The sequence below is a fragment of the Schistocerca piceifrons genome, chromosome 4, assembly GCF_021461385.2.
Source record: "Schistocerca piceifrons isolate TAMUIC-IGC-003096 chromosome 4, iqSchPice1.1, whole genome shotgun sequence".
Classification (NCBI taxonomy): Eukaryota; Metazoa; Arthropoda; class Insecta; order Orthoptera; family Acrididae; genus Schistocerca; species Schistocerca piceifrons.
The window spans coordinates 836,738,828-836,756,808 of NC_060141.1; the positions used below are offsets into that span (position 1 = coordinate 836,738,828).

The following is a 17,981-nucleotide window of genomic DNA, read 5'->3' on the forward strand; positions in this document are numbered from 1 at the left end:
TTGTTGACCATTTTCAGTACATCAGCAGCACCGCAATTTGAGCGAGTACTATATTTGTTATAGTTGCAGAAATAGCGAGGTTCAACAAATAACGTACAAGATAATTTGTTATGCACACCACATCCCGCAACTGTGAGTTGCCTTAGTAGTTAGTAAACACAGCTTGACAGTAACGAATAGTATATACAATATTATCGGAGAAACAGAGCGAGAGTTAGAAAGTGAAACACCGCTTTGCAAACCTTTCTTTTTGAAAAAAGTTCTGTAAAGCATGTCAACTACGCACACAATAATTCAATTAATCGGTATTCAAACATGAGTTGTTAAGCAATTTATAGAGAACTATCGTATAGTACTAACATCATGTGTGTTCATTTATCGTGTTGGCAATGCTAGTATTCAAATGTTTTCTCACACTCCGTTGTCAGGACAATAACGCTGAAAGCATTTGAAAGTTATCAATTTTCACTCTAGCAGAAGGTAGTTTCGGACTTTGCCGATTATTACAAATGAGGCCTTATCACTGAAGTTTGTAACATCCGATATCAGCGGATAACTGCCATTGTGAGCATTATCATGTTATATACCCTTTACATAAAATATATTAGTAATTCTTAAATTTAGTTACAGACCATATATTGACCTTAACCATGCATAACAAGAAGTAATATGTTCGGAAGTATTCTCACCTGAAAAGCTATCAATCATGTACTGCAGAGTGAATCAGCCAGTCTACTCATTTTTATTTCCGCTTACTGGCAGTTATTCCCCCCTCCTGCACAGGGCTAGTGATGACATCGCGTTCCTTTAACTGTCGCCCGTCGTTAAGCCATCCACAAGCAAAGTGAAGGCAAAAAATCTTGCATTCGCATATTGTTGCACAGTGCTAGGAGGTAGTGTGTTGAACACAAAAAATCGTGGCCGGTGCGGTGTGAGCGTTGGGGTGGATGTGGATTTATTTATTTATTTCGTGTTCCATAGATCCATATGGGAACATATCCCTGGATATAGAACGAGTCAAGGTTTTTACAGATTATTGTTTTGTGCACATGTACATTGATCTTATCATTAGATTAAAGAAACTGTGAAGTTTACCATATACCCTTAATATTAGTTAAGATACAAGACATCTGAAAGAATATACAGTCATACATAAATTTGGGTATTGTTCTTAAGTTATACAGGTGTCGTATACAGACATACATAAATTTGGGTATTGTATTAAGTTACACTGTACTTACGGAGTATGATTAATCAATTGTAAAGGTCACACAGTAAGTTTTAAGCACAAACAAGAGATTTTGCTAAGAAATTCATCAATACTGTAACAAGACTCATCTAAAAGGAACTGCTTCAGATTTTCTTTAAACGTTGGCATGTTTCCAACCAGTTCTTTAATGAGCGGTGGGAGGGCATTAAAAATCTTGGTGCCACTGTATAAAACCCCCTTCTGGACCATGTTTTTCGTCTTTAGCTCATAATGGATATCCAGTTTTCTTTGGGTGTTATAACTGTGGTATGATTTTGAATAAGATGCTATTTTTTGAAACAAAGCACATCAGGGAAAAAATATATTGGGCAGGTGTTGTAAGGATTTGTAGAGCTCTAAACAGATCCCTGCACGAGTGCCTAGGGTGTACTCCACACATAATTCTGATTGCTCGCTTCTGTGCATGGAACATTCTTTTGCTATTGGTTGATTTTCCCAAAATATTATACCATAGGCCATAAGTTGGTGAAAATAGCTAAAATATGCAGTTTTTATTGTGCTCATTTCCCTAGTGTCTGAAATTATTTTTAAGGCAAATGTTGCTGAGCTTAGCCTTTTGCACAGATCTTGAATATGGTGGTGCCACTTTGCTATCTATATGCAGAGCCAAGAATTTGGAGGACTCAACCTTCAAAATCTCGTGCTCACCCATTTTTAGGTTCATTTCATTAGTAACATTTGTGTTAGAAGAGAAGTGAATGTAATTTGTCATTTTTAGGTTGACTGTAAGGCCACTGGTTTCAAACCAGTTTGTCAAATCTGCAAAAGCTTTATTTGCAGCCTCATTTGACATATTCCCTGAGAGATTATTAACTGATAACATGGTGTCATCAGCAAACATGAGTATTTTCCCATATTCTGTACATAGTGCTAAGTTATTTATAAATATTAGAACGAGCAGTGGACCCAGTACTGAGCCTTGAGGTACTCCTGCAGTAATGGAGCCCCATTCTGAAGATACCTGGCCACCATGCAGTCCTTCCACAATTACTTTCTGCTTTCTACCACACAGATAGGATTCAAGCCACGTGCCTACGGTTCCACCCATTCCTAGGGTCTTGGCTTTACTCAAGAGAATATGGTGACTTAAACTGTCAAAAGCTTTTGACAGGTCACAAAATATTCCAACCGTCATCATATTATTATTTATGGCTTCCATAACATTGTCAACAAAGGCATGTATTGCATCCACGGTTGATACCCCTTTCCAAAAGCCAAACTGGCTACTGCTGAGGATATTATATTTACTAAGATGCTCAACCATTCTGCTATGCATCAATTTCTCTAGTACCTTGGAGAAAACTGAGAGTAATGAAATTGGTTGATAGTTTGTAGCCTCAATCTTTTCTCCCTTTTTATAAATTGGTCATATAAGCCCATATTTTAGCCTGTTGGGAAAAACACCTTCTTCCAATGATGTATTACTAATATGGCAGAGGACTGTACTTATTTCTTTACAACAATATTTCAGTAACTTGCTGGAAGTGTTGTCAACTCCAGCAGAATTTTTACATTTTAAAGACAATCATTTTTTCTAATTCTATCACTGTAGTTTTTCGAAGATGCTTCTCATCTATTTTGTTAGTTAAGGTGTTATGCAAGTATTCTGTAGCATTCTTTACAGAACCCTGGCCTCCCATTTGGTTGGTGACTGTTAGGAAATGATTGTTAAAGGTATTAGCCACCATTTCGGGAGCATCCACCGAAAGGCTCCCAGTTCTTAAGCTAATCACTTCTTTGGCAGACAGGCTTTTCCCTGTCTCGCTTTTAACATATTTCCATATGGTTTTCATTTTGTTATTTGATTTGTCAATTTCCTTTTTTTAGATACATACTTTTAGATTTCCGGATCACCTTCCTTCATATTCGTTACCTGTGTGTTATTTTTTCTCCAACGAATCGAAAACCTCGGCTTCTGGCGAAATTGTTCTCCAGTGCAAAATTACACTACATTCAATTTCCTACAAAAAGGGACTGTACTTTTCTTCCTCTTGGACCAATAATTTGGAACGGGTTAAAAACAACTATTAAATTGTGTACCATATCTAAGTGCAGTAGAGGCATACTAATGGATAAATTGTGTTCCAGGGGTGAAACAGGCTGGGCTGTGGGAGGTGTGTGGAGTAGAGTGTGAGTGAAGGTAGCTCACTGCACTGTGTTTGTGCACTTCCCACCTCCATAGGTCTACAAATCTGAAGGTGGAGCTGGTGATTCTCCACTCTATCTCGTCCACTGCGTCACAAGAAGCAACTACAGAGTATATCACAAACTTATATGGCCCCTCTGTAGTGCACTATATGAATCACTGCCGACACAGTGCACAGACACGCTCGAGGAGGGTTTAGTTTGCACGTGCATTAACACTACATGGAATGCGAATATAAGGTACTAATAACACTAATACAGGTAATGAATATGAACAGAATCTACTTTAATCTCTGCATACTGTGCTACACTGCTACAGGAGAAATTGGTTCTTTATGGTTCTGTTCAGAAGACGTAGTGTTCTTCTAAGAAAGATCACTTCCACCATTGTGAGTACTGCTCACTTCTCTGTTTACAGACAGGCTGTAACTGCCCTGTGTTTCGTGTCCACTTATCTTTTGCTGATAGACAAAATAGCTTTGATGAACTTGTGTTTAATATAATCCATTATGGAGTCGAGGTAGCAGTTTTCGTTATACTGGTTATCACTGTTAACATTCAACCGCGATTCTTATACATATATTTTAACAACGCGTTTCAAGATATGATGATGAGAGCATTGTCTCTTGAAACGCGTTGTTAAAATATATGTATAAGAATCGCGGTTGAATGCTAACAGTGATAACCAGAACTTGTGTTTATATAGTGAAGTTATTTCCTGTTTGGAAAGGGAGTAGGCCTATTTATTTGAAGGTGTTAAGTGAGCTATTATGTTGTCAGCTACTTATGTGGTGTTGGTGGGAAAGGGACTGGACTGTAAAAAGTGGCACCCTGCTGTTGTGTATTGTAAAACCGTGTAATTGTGTTTTAGGCACTTGGTGGTGAATTAATGGATGACTAAAAATGTTACTGCACTTCTCTCCCATTAATTGTGTTACAGGTAGACTGCATAAATATTTTCCATTCATAATTCATGAATTGCTGCATTTGCAGAGTGGGCTGCACCGAGTGGAACCACTTAACGCACATCCACAGTACATCTTCCGAGATAGGTGTGGCTATGTCTGATGGAATGTGACTGTTAATATTGAAGTCTATAACAGTTATCTGCTGTAACGCATTGCTTGACTTATGTTGAAATATCTGAACAACTGTTATAGTCTTGGTGACCTACTTTTGTTGCAGTGGATTAAGCCTCTGAGCCTCATCGTATTTTTGGAGAACTGAGGCAGGGTGATGCATTTGATAACCCTTGTGCTGTGAAAAGTATTCCAGCTTGTGACAATGAAATCTATGATGTCATGTACATATTGACAGTGTGTCCTATTTGGAAGAGTCTCTTCAGCGTGGTAGACAATTGACAGTTCCAGCTGTTGAACTTTTTTACATGATATGAGTAGCGCACTCAACAACTGCAAATAAGTACCCAGTAAACTGAAAATAACTCCACTGTGTAAACATGAGTTCAGTGAAGCTATTCTGTCCATTTGCATAATACAAATGGACAGGAAATGCTGGGGAGCAGCACCTGTGGTGGGGGAAGCTGCCTTTCCCGTAACGGATCACTAAGAATCAGTTTCTCCTCTTGCAGTGTAGAACATTGTGCAGAGATTTACATACGTCCAGTTCATGTACATTCCCTGCATTAGTGTTGTTAGTAACTTGTATCTGCATTCTGTGTAGTGTTAACTCATTTTGTGCAAAATAAACCCTCCCCGCGGACATCTGCACGCTGTGTCACCAGCGATTCGTGTGGCGTATTGTGGACGGAGAACTTTGTGATGTACCCTGTAGTTGCTTCTTGTGATGTAGCGAGGGGGATCACCTGCTTAACCTTCAGTTTGCTTACCTAGGAAGGAGGGAAGTACATTAATTTTTTACCATTGGAACAATATTTTTAGTGCCGTAATTTGCAATTTTTTTCATCCTCTGCAAACTATTAGTCCTAGAGAAAAAGTGACTAGAACCTTTTTTGGCAGGGAAGTGAATGCAGGTTAATTTTGTATTGGGGAAGAATTTCCCCAGGATCCGTTGTTTTTGAGTCATTCAAGAACAAAAATAAAAAATTACCTTTAAACCTACCCCCACACCAATGCTCACACTCCACAGGTCAGGGTTTTTAGTACAATGTTTGTGACAATATATCCTAGAACTGTGTAAAGCTTTGTGACTATGTGACTTTTCCCCTAATTTTCCTTCATTGACTGGACTAAATGTTAGTGTTTGGAACTGACACAGATAGTGAAGGGCTTCATCATCAAAGGTAGTGTTGAGATGTGTATGTAAGTAAACTGGTTTTCAGAATTTTTGGTGTTACCGTTGTTTGTATTTTTGCACGATAAGGCATTTAGCGACAGCTGTAAACAGAATGGCAGAAGAACCTTTTGAGAGGACGGAAAAGAAACCCGAGCCTGTCAGCATTACCTCCCCTGAAATGTAAGAAACTGGTGAATTCCAAGACAAAATTGTGGAAAATGGAGACATCTTCAAATAACAGAAAGAAATAAAGGCTGAAGAGGCAGGATCACAGATGTCAGATGAAAGTTACCGCAAAAAAGGTTAAGTTGGAAAAGAGTGAAAATGAAAATGGATGCTTGTGCAGTGACTGAAGTTGAAGTCATAAATTGAGGATGATGGTGAGTAGTTCATATAATGTGTAATGCTACCTACATTTGAACTGTTGGCCTAAAGTGCACTTACAGTATACTTCAGGCTCTTGAGTTGCATGCTGCTGTTGGCAGATTGTATATCTCTGTTTAGCAATGGAGCTGTTAAGGAGCACTTAACTGTGCTAACAACACATTAAAGAACCATGTAGGCCTACTGTATACAGATTGTCCACATTGTGTAGCTATTTAGATTGAGGTGTAGTTTCTTAATAGATGGCTAATGTGCTACTCAGTATCAAAAAGTAATTTGTGTTTTTATCTTATCGGTTTTGTTTGAAATGCACAAACGAGGAGCCACAGTTAGTTGCTTGAACCTTTAACATTAAAGTCCTGTTGCATTATAAGGGAAATATATTTGCTACCAGTGAATGTTAATTTTTATTCCACGCACTCTCCGTTGACATTCTTAACTGCGAAAATAACAGTATTGGAGGATTGTACATAAATGTGTTGTCAAGGCAACACACTTCTAAAGACCAAGAGTAAAAGAAGTCAGATACAATGCACACTTAAAATTTACATTCTTCATTTGCCAGAGGAAAACTTCAGAATTGGGTGGTTGCTTTTACCAAACGATGCAGAACATTGAAGTTGTAGGTTGCCTCTTTTGCTATTTAACCACTGTATGCACTTGAATCTGTAATGAAAAATCTGTTACCTGGTGCCCTTTTGTGAGACTTACATTCATTTCTTTTTTTGTGACTCTTTATTATGTTGTATTTTAAATGTAGGCATACTTTGTGGCCTTCAGTCCAAAGGATGGTTTGATCGTTACACTGTGCCACAAATTTCTTGTCGTCCACAACTCTTTTGTGCATGGTGGGCACGTGACCCCGAGCTCGTGCAACTCTCTTTCCTTTCTGGGCTGCGTGCCTTCCCTTTCCACATCCCTTCCTGTCCCCGATCCTCCTCCTCCCCCCCTCCCCCCTTTTCCCTTCTTCTTCCCCTTCCCCTTCTCCTTCTCTTTGGGAGTCTGTTTTGCGCCTACATCCAGAGATGGACACTTGTGAACGAATGAAGTGATTTCTCTTCTTTTATCTCTACAATGTAACATATCTGCCCTTACTTTGCCCTTCTCTTTTCTCGATTCTTCTCTTTCCCTTCTTCTCAGCTGCAGCGCTTGAGAATTCTTCTCTACTTTCCTTTTCTTTCTTTCCTCCCTGTGCCTGTCTGAAGACCAACCCACGCGTAGCCGGTGACGGGATAACGGGTAATTCCCCACCCCAGATAGACAAGTAGGACACGTACGTACCCCCTGGTAAAGGCCAGGCCCAAGGAGGGGCGGTTACCCGAGTTGGTACTTTCCGAACGTGCCAATCGGTCCTTCCGTACGTTTCTCGGGAGGTGTGGCCTGAGGTGTACACAATCACCTAAGGCGGGAGTGCCCTCAGAGAGGGCTCCCACTAGGAAGGAGAACGCCATCAGAGACGCCAGTAATCGTGGTGGATACTTTTGCAGTGGTTTCTTCTAATTCTAAAACTTCTGCCCACAAGAGAAAGCTAGACGAGTCTCAGCCACGGACAATTCTTCTGTCAGTGCCAAAGTTCCTAGTCATTTCTCAGTCTGACGAAGGTCGAGACTTCTCGACAGTCGACCCTTTCATTATTCAGAAAGGTGTCAATGCAATTGCAGGTCCTGTAAAGTCATGTTCCTGGATACGAAATGGCACTTTGTTGCTAGAAGCAGATAGTGCCCTCCAGGCACATAAATTGCTTCAAACTACGCTGCTAGACACCCTCCCCTATCCAGGCGGGAGCGCACCGTACTTTAAGCTCATCACATGGTGTGGTTTATACAAGATCACACAACGGATTATCAAATGAGAACATTAAAAATTACCTGTCTGATCAGGGAGTAATGGCCGTACAATGAGTCACGAAAAGGGTTGAGAAGGAATTGGTGCCGATCCGCACTCTCTTTTTGATGTTTGACAGAGTTCAACTTCCATTGAACATTAAAGCAGGATATTTTCAGTTCATGTTTACCATCCCCGACCCTATGCATTGCTATCGGTGTCAGAGGTTTAATCACACCAGCCAGTCATGTTCCAATATGGCCAAACGTGTAACCTGTGGCAGGGATGCCCATGAGGGTGCTTGTCCACCTCCATCCCCTTGTTGCATCAACTGTATGGGCGACCATGCTGCTTCCTCTATAGATTGCCCCATTTTCAAAGACAAACGGTTATTTCAGGAAATCAGAGTGAAGGAAAAGGTGTCGATCTTTTCTGCTCGAAAGTTATTCGCCAGTCGAAAGCCCACTGTGCCTGACGCAGGTAAATACAGCACTGTCCTTGCCTCTCCTCGGCCAACAAAGGAGTCGGCCACGCAGACTTGTGATCTCACCTTTAGTGCCACGGTCGTCAGATCGGCCAGTGCAAAGATCACCCCTTCAACCTCCCCACTCTATGGCTCACCCTTCATCGGGCTCTGCTAAATCACAAGCCCCAAAATCAGACACCCAGACTTCCAAAAAAGAGCCTACTCGTGAAGATTTTTTACGTACCCCGACTTCACAACCATCGATCCCTCCCTCATCTCAACGTCCTGTTTCCAAGAAGGCTAATTAGAAACCCAGTTCCTCTCCTTCTCCGCCACGGCGTGTCTCATCTACAGCACCACCTGGCAGTCACCGCGATTGGCCGTCTTCTGTGTGGCCCATGCGCACTGCTGGCGGCCGATCAACCGGCCGATTGCTGGTGGCAGCAGCTGCTGCCGAACAACCTATGGATCGGGATCTTCTGCCTTCGGCTGAATGCTGTTCCACGCTGTCGGTCACTGGCTCTGAGCAGTCGTTGAGTTGACGGCAACCTTGGTCACATTCTTCCCTTTTCTGTCCACCCGATGTCCATTAGCCATTGGAATATCCGTGGCATTCGAGCCAGTTGGGATGAATTGTCGATCCTCTTACGATCCTACTCGCCGGTCATCTTCTGTCATCAGGAAACAAAGCTGCGTCCCCGCGATCACATTGTTTTTCCTCATTTTAAGTGAATCTGATTTGATCTCCCCTCTGTTGATGGCACTCCAGCATATGGAGGACTCGTGACTCTTCTCCGTGTTCCTTCCAAACTGTTGCTGTCCATCTTTCCCTTTCTGGATACACCTTCTCTCTTTGTGCTGTATACATTCCATCGTCCACACCAATGGCAAGAGCTGATCTCCCTCATCTTCTTCGTCAGCTTCCGCCCCCCTATTTGCTGGCTGGGGACTTCAATCCCCACCACCTACTTTGTGGACCTCTGCGTCCTTGTCCGAGAGTCTCCCTGTTGATTGACCTCTTCCACCAAGTGGATGTTGTTTGCCTCAACGCTGGGGAACCTACATTTTTGTGTGCCTCCATGTCAACCTACTCATTTGGACCTTTCGGTCAGTACTATTCAGCTAGCTTGGCACTTTGAATGGTTCCCTCTTGCCAATAAATACTCGAGTGACCATTTTCCATGTGTCCTTCGATTACAACCACAATTGCCATCTATGCGCCCAAGACACTGGAAGTTTTCTTAAGCCGATTGGACGCTTTTCTCCTATCTAGCAACATTTGATGACCGTCAATTTCCTAGCATCGATTATCAGGTCACTCGTGTTAAAGAAGTTTTTCTTACAGCCACAGAATGTTCGATACCTCGTAGTTCCCCTTTGCCCCAGTGCCCCCCAGTTCCTCGGTGGAACGAGGTGTGCCATGACGCGATACGCGAGTGGAGACGTGCTCTTCGTGTTTGCCGCCATCATCCTACGTTGGCCAACTGTATCTGCTATAAGCAGTTACGTGCGCGATGCCTTCACATCATATACGACTGCAAGAAGGCAAGCTGGAATTTCTTTAGCAGCTCATTTAATACCTTCACTCCCTCATCAATTGTTTGGAGTCAATCCGACAGATATCCGTCACTTCCAGTTTTCCCCCAACCTCTGGGCTAACTGTCATGCAGGATACCTTAGTGTACCCAGTCGCAATCTCTAAGTCATTGGGTCAACACTTTGGTGGGTAATTCAAAGAGCTCAAAATTTCAGCAGTCTTTCTCCTGAAGAAATGGGTTGCGGAAGAGCGACCAGCGACCTCTTGCTTTTTCCTCTCAATATCGTGAAAGGTATAATGCCGTTCTTTCTATGCGGGAACTCAGACATGCATTCTCCTCCTCTCGCTCTTCTGCTCTGGGAGCAGATGGTATCCACGTCCACATGTTGCTGCATCTATCATACCCTTGTCTGTGCAACCTCCTTCGCCTTCATAATCAACTTTTGTGTTGACAGTACCCTTCCCAGAAAATAGCGGGAAGCTATTGTCATACCTGTTCCAAAACCTGGAAAGGACAAACATCTCCCCTCCAACTATCGCCCAATCTCTTTCACGAGTAGTGTTTGTAAGGTTTTGGAGCATATGGTAAATAGCCATTTAGGCTGGTGGCTGTGGTCCCAAAACCTTTTAACAACAGCCCGATGCGGTTTCTGAAAGCATCGTTCGACAGTTGACCATCTTGTTGCTCTGTCCACTTATATCATGAACAATTTTCTCAGCAAACACCAAACGATAGCTATATTTTTTGATACGGAGAGGGCATACGACACCTGTTGGAGGACAGGCATCCTCTGCACGCTGTTCTCTTGGGGCTTTCAAGGTCGGCTACTCAGTTTCATCCGTGAATTTATGACAGAGCACACATTTGAGGTGCAGGTGAACACTACTCTATCCCGTACTTTCTCTCAAGAAAAAGGGGTGCCCCAGGGCTCCGTGCTAAGCGTTGTACTGTTTGCCATCACCACAAATCCAATTATGGATTGTCTACTTTCCGATGTCTCGGGCTTCCTCTTTCTCGATGACTTTGCAGTCTACTACACCTCTCAACAGACCAGCCTTCTCGAATGACGTCATCAAGGATGCCTCGATTGCCTCCATTCGTGGAGCATCAAAACCAGTTTCCAATTTTCTCCCAGTAAGACTGTCTGTGTAAATTTTTGGCGTGGTATGGAGTTTTATCTGCCATCTTTACATCTAGGCCCTGTTGACCTTCCATTCACAGATGTCGCCAATTTTTTGGGACTTATGTTTGACAGAAAACTGTGCTGGTCTTCCCACATTTCATATCTTTCGGCTCGCTGTCTGCGATCCCTCAACACCCTCTGTGCTCTGCTCCTGGGCAACGGACAGAGTGATCCTCCTCCGCCTATGCTGCGCATTACTGTGCTCAAAATTGGACCACGGAAGCATAGTTTACTCCTCTGCACAGCCGTCTATTCTTCAGTGTCTCGACTCTGTCCACCACCGTGGATTGCATTTAGCATCTGGAGCTTTTTACACCAGCCCCATGGAGAGCCTTTACGCTGAAACTGCTGAACCTCCGCTGTCCGATCAGTGAGCTGTCTGAGTCATTTTGATAGTCATCTGTCTTCCATGCCTGCTAATCTGACCCGTGTTCCCCCCCCCCCCCCCCCCCCCCCCCACGCCTCCTTGAATTTAGGGTATGCAGGTAACCCTTCCTCTCTGCTGCCACCAGGAGTCCACTTCCGTCAACTGCTACATTCACTTTCCTTCCAATTTCCTAAAACCTTCCTGACAAATAGGAGTACGCTGCCACCTTGGCCCCACCCCTGGACATGCCTTCTCTGTGACCTTTGTCAGCTTCCCAAGGATAGTACCCCTCCCCTAGTTTATCGTTGGGCATTAGCTGCTCTATGCACACAAATGGAGGATGCCACATTTATTTACACTGACGGCTCCAAGACCACCTTTGGTGTCAGGAAAGCCTATATTATTGGCGACACCCCTATTAAATTTCAGTTTCCTGACCAGTGTTCAGTTTTTACTGCTGTTCTCCGTGCTGTCCAATACATCTGTTGCCGTCAGCGGATACAGTATATTATATGCTAGTATTCGCTGAGCTCTCTTCTCAATCTCCAAGCTCTTTATCCTGTCCACCCTCTGGTCCACCAGATTCAGGCCTGCCTCCATATGCTCCACTTGGGGGGAATCTCTGTGGCATTCCTCTGGATCCCAGGGCATGTTGGTATATGTGGAAAGAGGCAGCCCATATAGTGGCGAAGGTTGCTTTCTGTATTCCTCAGCCTGCCGTTTGCACGGTTCCGTTTGCTGGTCTACAGAGCATTTTATGTTGTTGTGTTACTCTTTTATGGCACACTCATTGGTCTGCACTTCAGGATAATAAATTGTGGGTCATAAAACCTCTTCCCTGTGCTTTGACCTCTTCCGTCTGGCCCTGTTGTTGGGAGGAGGTAACTTTAACTTGACTCTGGATTGGGCATTGTCTTTTTAGCCATTGAGATCTTTTAAGTGGCGCTCCTCCTCTGCCTTGTCCCCACTGCTCTCAGTCGTGGATGGTGAGACACCTGTTACTTCAGTGCCCCTATTTTAAACCGCTTTGTGCCCGTTTACAGCTGTTTCCCGATAAATCTTCCATTTTAGCAGATGACTCGTGCTCAGCTGATCGTGTCCTTGAGTTTATAAGTGTGAGTGAGATGACATTGGTCATTTGAAACTCTTTTTGGGGAAAACAACCCCCTCTTCAATAGCACTTTTCTAAGATTTCCTTCTGTTTTTTTAGTTTTCCTCCTCATTAAGTTTCGCTCCCAATGATGCTGATTTCAATTCCTGTTTTATCCTTCACTAAGTCACAAATGGGCGCTTATGACCATAGCTATTTTGTGCACTGAAACTTTTTTTAATCGTATTGACCAACTAGGATCATGTTAACAACTTCAGTTCCTCATCTTCCTTTGTTATTTTCTATTTTTCCAGTATTCCCTCATTTTCTCTCCATAAAGTCTCTTCATTTCTTCTGTCCATGTTGTTCCCCATATTTTATTTCTTCTGCTTTGAATGCCTCCCAAATTTAGTATTTTATTTTTAAAACAGTTTCTTTCTGCTATTGCTGGTTCTTTAATGTTGTTTCTTTCTAGATCTTTCCTTACTACTGTAATCCATGCTATTGTCGATTTCTTCTTTCAGAAATATAGCAGTATTTGCTTTGTTAGTTTATTTCCATCCATTCGGTAGAGGTGTCCAAAAAAGGTTAATCTTTGTGTGGGCATTACTTCATATATTTTCTTTATATTTTTGTAGATCTCCTCATTACTTCTTATATTCCAACCATCTGCAGTTTTTATTGCAGTTGTTATTTTTCTAATAATCCTTCTTTTGAGAACCTCTAATCTGTCCATCTTATAGTTCATTTTTAGGCATTAAGATCCATATAAACATTCTGGTCGAACCAGTGTGGTGTGGGGTTTTAGTTTTGTTTTTCTAGATATACATTTCTTGTTGTAAATATTTTTGGTCAAACCCTATGCTCTTTCCATTTTGTTAATCCTTACATCTATTGCAGATTTTTGTAGTCCATTCTGTTGAATAGTCTCCCAAGATATGTATATTTATTTACTCGCTCTATTTTACCTATTTGTTTTGCTGTGAATTTTGGCACATTTTTTATACTTGTCATGAATTTTGTTTTTTTCCAGCTGAAATTTTGAAACCAGTTCTGTTTGCTATTTATTCCAGAAGGTTTATCTGAAGAACAGCTTTTGTCAGGTTTTCTGAAAGTATTGCAAAATCATCCACAAAAGCCAAGCAGTTTACCTTAATTCCATTTGTTTTCCTTCCCAGATTCATTGGTTCAATTTTGTGATTTGTTTAGCTCCGAATTTCAGATCCTTACAGTTTTTTCTAGAACACAATTAAACAGTAAATCACCTTATTTTATTTTTATTTTTTAAGTTCTTATCACCAAACCTCAAAATTTTTATTTCTTTTCCCGAAACTTTAATTTGTTCAGAAAATTTTTCTTTGGTTTCCTGTACTGCATGTTCATCATACAGTCCAAATGATAGGGTATAGGCCACAACCCTGTCTCACTCCCTTCCCAACCAGTGGTTCCCTTTTGTGCTCCATGACTCTTATAACTGCCATTTGGTTCCTGTAGAAATTCTGAATAGCATTTCACTTCCTGTATTTTACCCTTGCTTCTTTCAGAATTTAAAAGAGTGTATTCCAGTCAGCAATGTCAAAAACTTTCTGTAGGTTTACAAATCATATAAGTGTAAGTTTGCCTTTCCTTATGCAGTCTTTTAAGATAAGTCACAGGGTCAGTATTGCCTTGCCTGTCCCTACATTTTTCTGGAAATCAAATTGATTTTCCCCAAGGTAGGCATCTACCAGTTTTCCATTCTTCTGTAAATAATTTTTGTTAGTATTTTGCAACTATGACTTAGTAGCCTGATAGTTTGGTAACATCCACACCTGTCAGCACCTGCTTTATTCGCAATTGGAATTATTACATTCTTCATGAAGTCTGAGGGTATTTCGCCTGTCTCACACATCATGCGTGCCAGATGGAATAGTTTTGTTGTGGCTGGGTCTCCCAAAGCTATCAGCGGTTCTGACAGAATGTTGTCTACTCCAGGGGCCTTGTTTCGCCTTAGTTCCTTCAGTGCTCTGTCAGTCTTCCCACAGTATAATGTCTCCCACCCCATCTTCATCAGCATCCCCTTCCCTTTCTACAATACTGTATTCAAGTTCATTTCCTTTGTAGAACTCATCTATATATTGGCTCCATCTTTCAGCTTTCCTTTCTTTGTTTAGTACTGCTTTTCCTTCTGAGCTCTCGATATTCAGAGAGCTGCTTCTCTTTTTGCCAAAGGTCTCTTTAATTTTCCTGTAGGTGGCATCTATCTTTCCCTCAGTTATGCAGGCTTATAACGGCTTGCATTGTCCTCTAGCCATTCCTGCTTAGTCATTTAGCACTTTCTGTCAATCTCATTCTTTAGACATCTGTATTCCATTGCACCCAGTTCATTTGCTGCATTTTATGTTTTCTCCTTTCATCATTTAAATTCAGTGTCTGCTGTGTTATCCAAGGATCCTATTAGCCCTTCGCTGTTTGCCTATTTGATCCCCTGCTGCCTTGACTATTTCATCTGTCAAAGCTACCCATTCATTTTCTGCTGTTTCAGTCAAAGGTTGCCTAATTCTCCCTTTGAAACTCTCAGTAATCTTCGGTTCTTTCAACTTATCCAGGTTCCATCTCCATAATTTCCTATCATTTTGTGATTTATTGAGTTATAATCTACAGTTCATAAAAAATAAATTGTGGTCAGAGCCCACATCTGTCCCTGGAAATGTCTTACAGTATAAATGTGGTTCCAAAATCTCGTGTCTTACCATTATGTTAGGTGACACATTTGAGATGTTGGAAAAGTAAAGCACTATATACAAGAAAGTGTGCAAACTTGTTGCTTATTAGCAGCACATACATGTGGAGGGGAGGCTGGACTTTGTGTCTGAAATTTGTCACACAGCACATTAGCTCTCAACATGTCGGTCACTGCAAATGGGGCACATATTGTGCCTTGGGGGTGTGCAGCATTCCTGGAGTGATTTGATAAAAGGCTACTGTAACATGACTCTGTAGGTCAGTCAGATTCTGCGGTTTTTATGGAAATAATGTTGATGTTAGGCCGGAATATTAAAGGCTGTGGGAGGGGTCTACCAAACCCACACTGGCGATCGTTGAATATCTGAATATCTGGTTTAATTGTCCTCACACAATGACATCCAAGTGTGCTGGAGCACCATCCTGTTGATAGACATCGATGTCCAGTATCCCATCTTTCTGTAATTGATAAATGACATACTGGTCAATTATTTCCAGGTAATTGAGAGCACAAACAGTCTCCTCCACAAGAAAGAATGGGCTGATAACACTGCACCGACACCTGAAAACTCCCTGCGTCTCTACAACACTCGAAAATTTTTTAGGCCACATGCCACATTGACTACGTTGTTGCTGTGTAACAACCATTTTCACTTACAAGGTAGCACACTCAGCGTGTGTTGACTGTTGTCACCTCTGTAGGTTGTACAATGTGCTTCTGACATCTGCTGTTTGCACTGTGAACTAGGTGCTGACAGCTTGCCTCACAAAGCATGGTCATTCATTGTTAACTCGCCCCATTTTCATGTACATTGCAGAAAATCGCTTGGAGATTTATTCACTAACTTAGTAAATATAATGCAATACTCTTATGACGTCTTAGACGGATCACCCTGTACAATCAATCTGAAACTTGCCATTGTCTCCAGGTCTCTTGCACATATACAACCTTCTTAGACGATTCTTAAACCAGATTACAATGAAATGAACACCCTTAGCTGCTTACAGGCATTGACATACGTCAACGGGGACAGATGAAAATGTGTGCCCCGACCGGGACCTGAACCCGGGATCTCCTGCTTACATGGCAGATGCTCTATCCATCTGAGTCACCGAGGACACAGAGGATAGCGCGACTGCAGGGATTTATCTCTGGCACGCCTCCCGCAAAACCCACATTCTCAACGTATTGTCCCGCACTACATTCGTCGGGGCACACATTTTCATCTGTTCCCGTTGATGTATGTCAACGCCTGTAAGCAGCTAAGGGTGTTCATTTCATTGTAATTTCATTCTAATGAGCTGCACGGTCACCGATGGTATCTGTTCTTTCGGACATGTCCGAAAGAACTGATACCCTCTTAGTAAATCTTAAAATTTTGCACAGGACATAAAATCACTGCTAACATCTGGTTTATCAGGCACATTTCTTTTTCATACCTTTCCCTGTCCATGTTTTTCTACTGTTTTTCCTTCTCTTCCCTTTCCTACTATACCAAATTGCATGTTTGAAGGCACTGTACACTCTCTAAACTAAATGTTTTTATTTTCAGAAGCTACACGAAAAAGCTCTCAGCTCTACAGTCCGAGTCTGACCGACTTGTCCGACGAGCCACTGTCGGCGGCACTGCGATCGCAGGCCCCTCACGGTGTGTGCTTACTCAGGCAAGTGTCGTGGGGATTTGTTAATGTAGAGGCTGACTGTACGCTGTAGGTGTCTGCAGACTTCCATCATTAGAGGAACAGTTCTATGAACAGTACATGCCATTCTCGGGAGTGTGGACCACTTCGTTGGTTACTCGAGTTCCTCATCTGACCCCAGAACTGTCATTTACTGCAGGTAGGCATTTAGCACTAATAAAATGTGAGTTACATAAAATGGAAGTGTCCGACATATCAGCAGCCATGAAGATATGAAAATTTAAAGGTATCTCCATTTTGAGCAGTACAAACTTTAGAATTATTATTCTAATTTGTTAAGCCTGTGGTGTAGTCCACGTACTGTGTGAAAGTGACTTGTCAACATATGATCGAAGAACATTTATTATAAACTTTCCTGGTGATCTCAGTGAACTGCATTTGGTAATATCAAGACCTATGAACTGGTTAAGAGACTTACTCAGTTATAAAACTTTTGTGCCTGTGTTTGTTTATATTATGCATTATATGTATATTTAACCAATTGTATAAGAAATCTTTAAATAAGAATGTAAAATGACTGTGTAAACTTGTGACTAGTAATAATTGAAGGTTATTGGCAACGAAATGTTGTTGTAAGCTTGTAGTGTATCTTACGGAATATGCCCATGACACAGGCAAGTCCTAGGAGCAATACACATTGGGTTCAGAGCTGGCTAGAAATAACTTTTTCAGTTATTTTGAAATTTAACTTAGTCATCTGCCAGAATGCCTATGATGTTGGGGGCTAGAATAAATCTGCAGTAACTCATTTTCTGTTGTAAAAGGCAAATAAAAGGTGTCTTATACCTAGCGAAGGTTTTACGTTGGTGAATCAACTGTTATTGAGACGACCTTTCCATCAACCTTTTTGCTTAATTATACATGGATCTTCTTAGGGTTTGTTGTACACTTTTCTAAATTTCAAAGAAGTATGGGTTTCCTGGGTAAGGACACCTTACATGTTGTGTAATCTATCCACCATGTGCTATGATCTCCTGCACCTACTATTAGAGTGGATTTACGTCTGCACCTGAGATCCAGCACAGTATGAGGG

General features: G+C 41.8%; 1 protein-coding gene and 1 long non-coding RNA gene across 2 annotated transcripts in view; one reads left to right on the forward strand and one right to left on the reverse strand.

The window, feature by feature from the left end:
- Positions 1–736, reverse strand: part of LOC124794883 (F-box/LRR-repeat protein fbxl-1-like) — a 131,094-nt gene extending 130,358 nt beyond the window's left edge. The window contains exon 1 of the mRNA XM_047258577.1: positions 690–736. The gene's annotated coding sequence lies outside the window, so the exon portion shown is untranslated. The remainder of the gene's footprint in view (positions 1–689) is intronic.
- LOC124794884 lies at positions 408–17,749 on the forward strand. Its single transcript, XR_007016625.1, has 3 exons — positions 408–564; positions 5,759–6,051; positions 16,801–17,749. It is a non-coding gene; the product is annotated as an uncharacterized LOC124794884 (long non-coding RNA).
- The last annotated feature ends 232 nt before the right edge of the window (positions 17,750–17,981 follow it).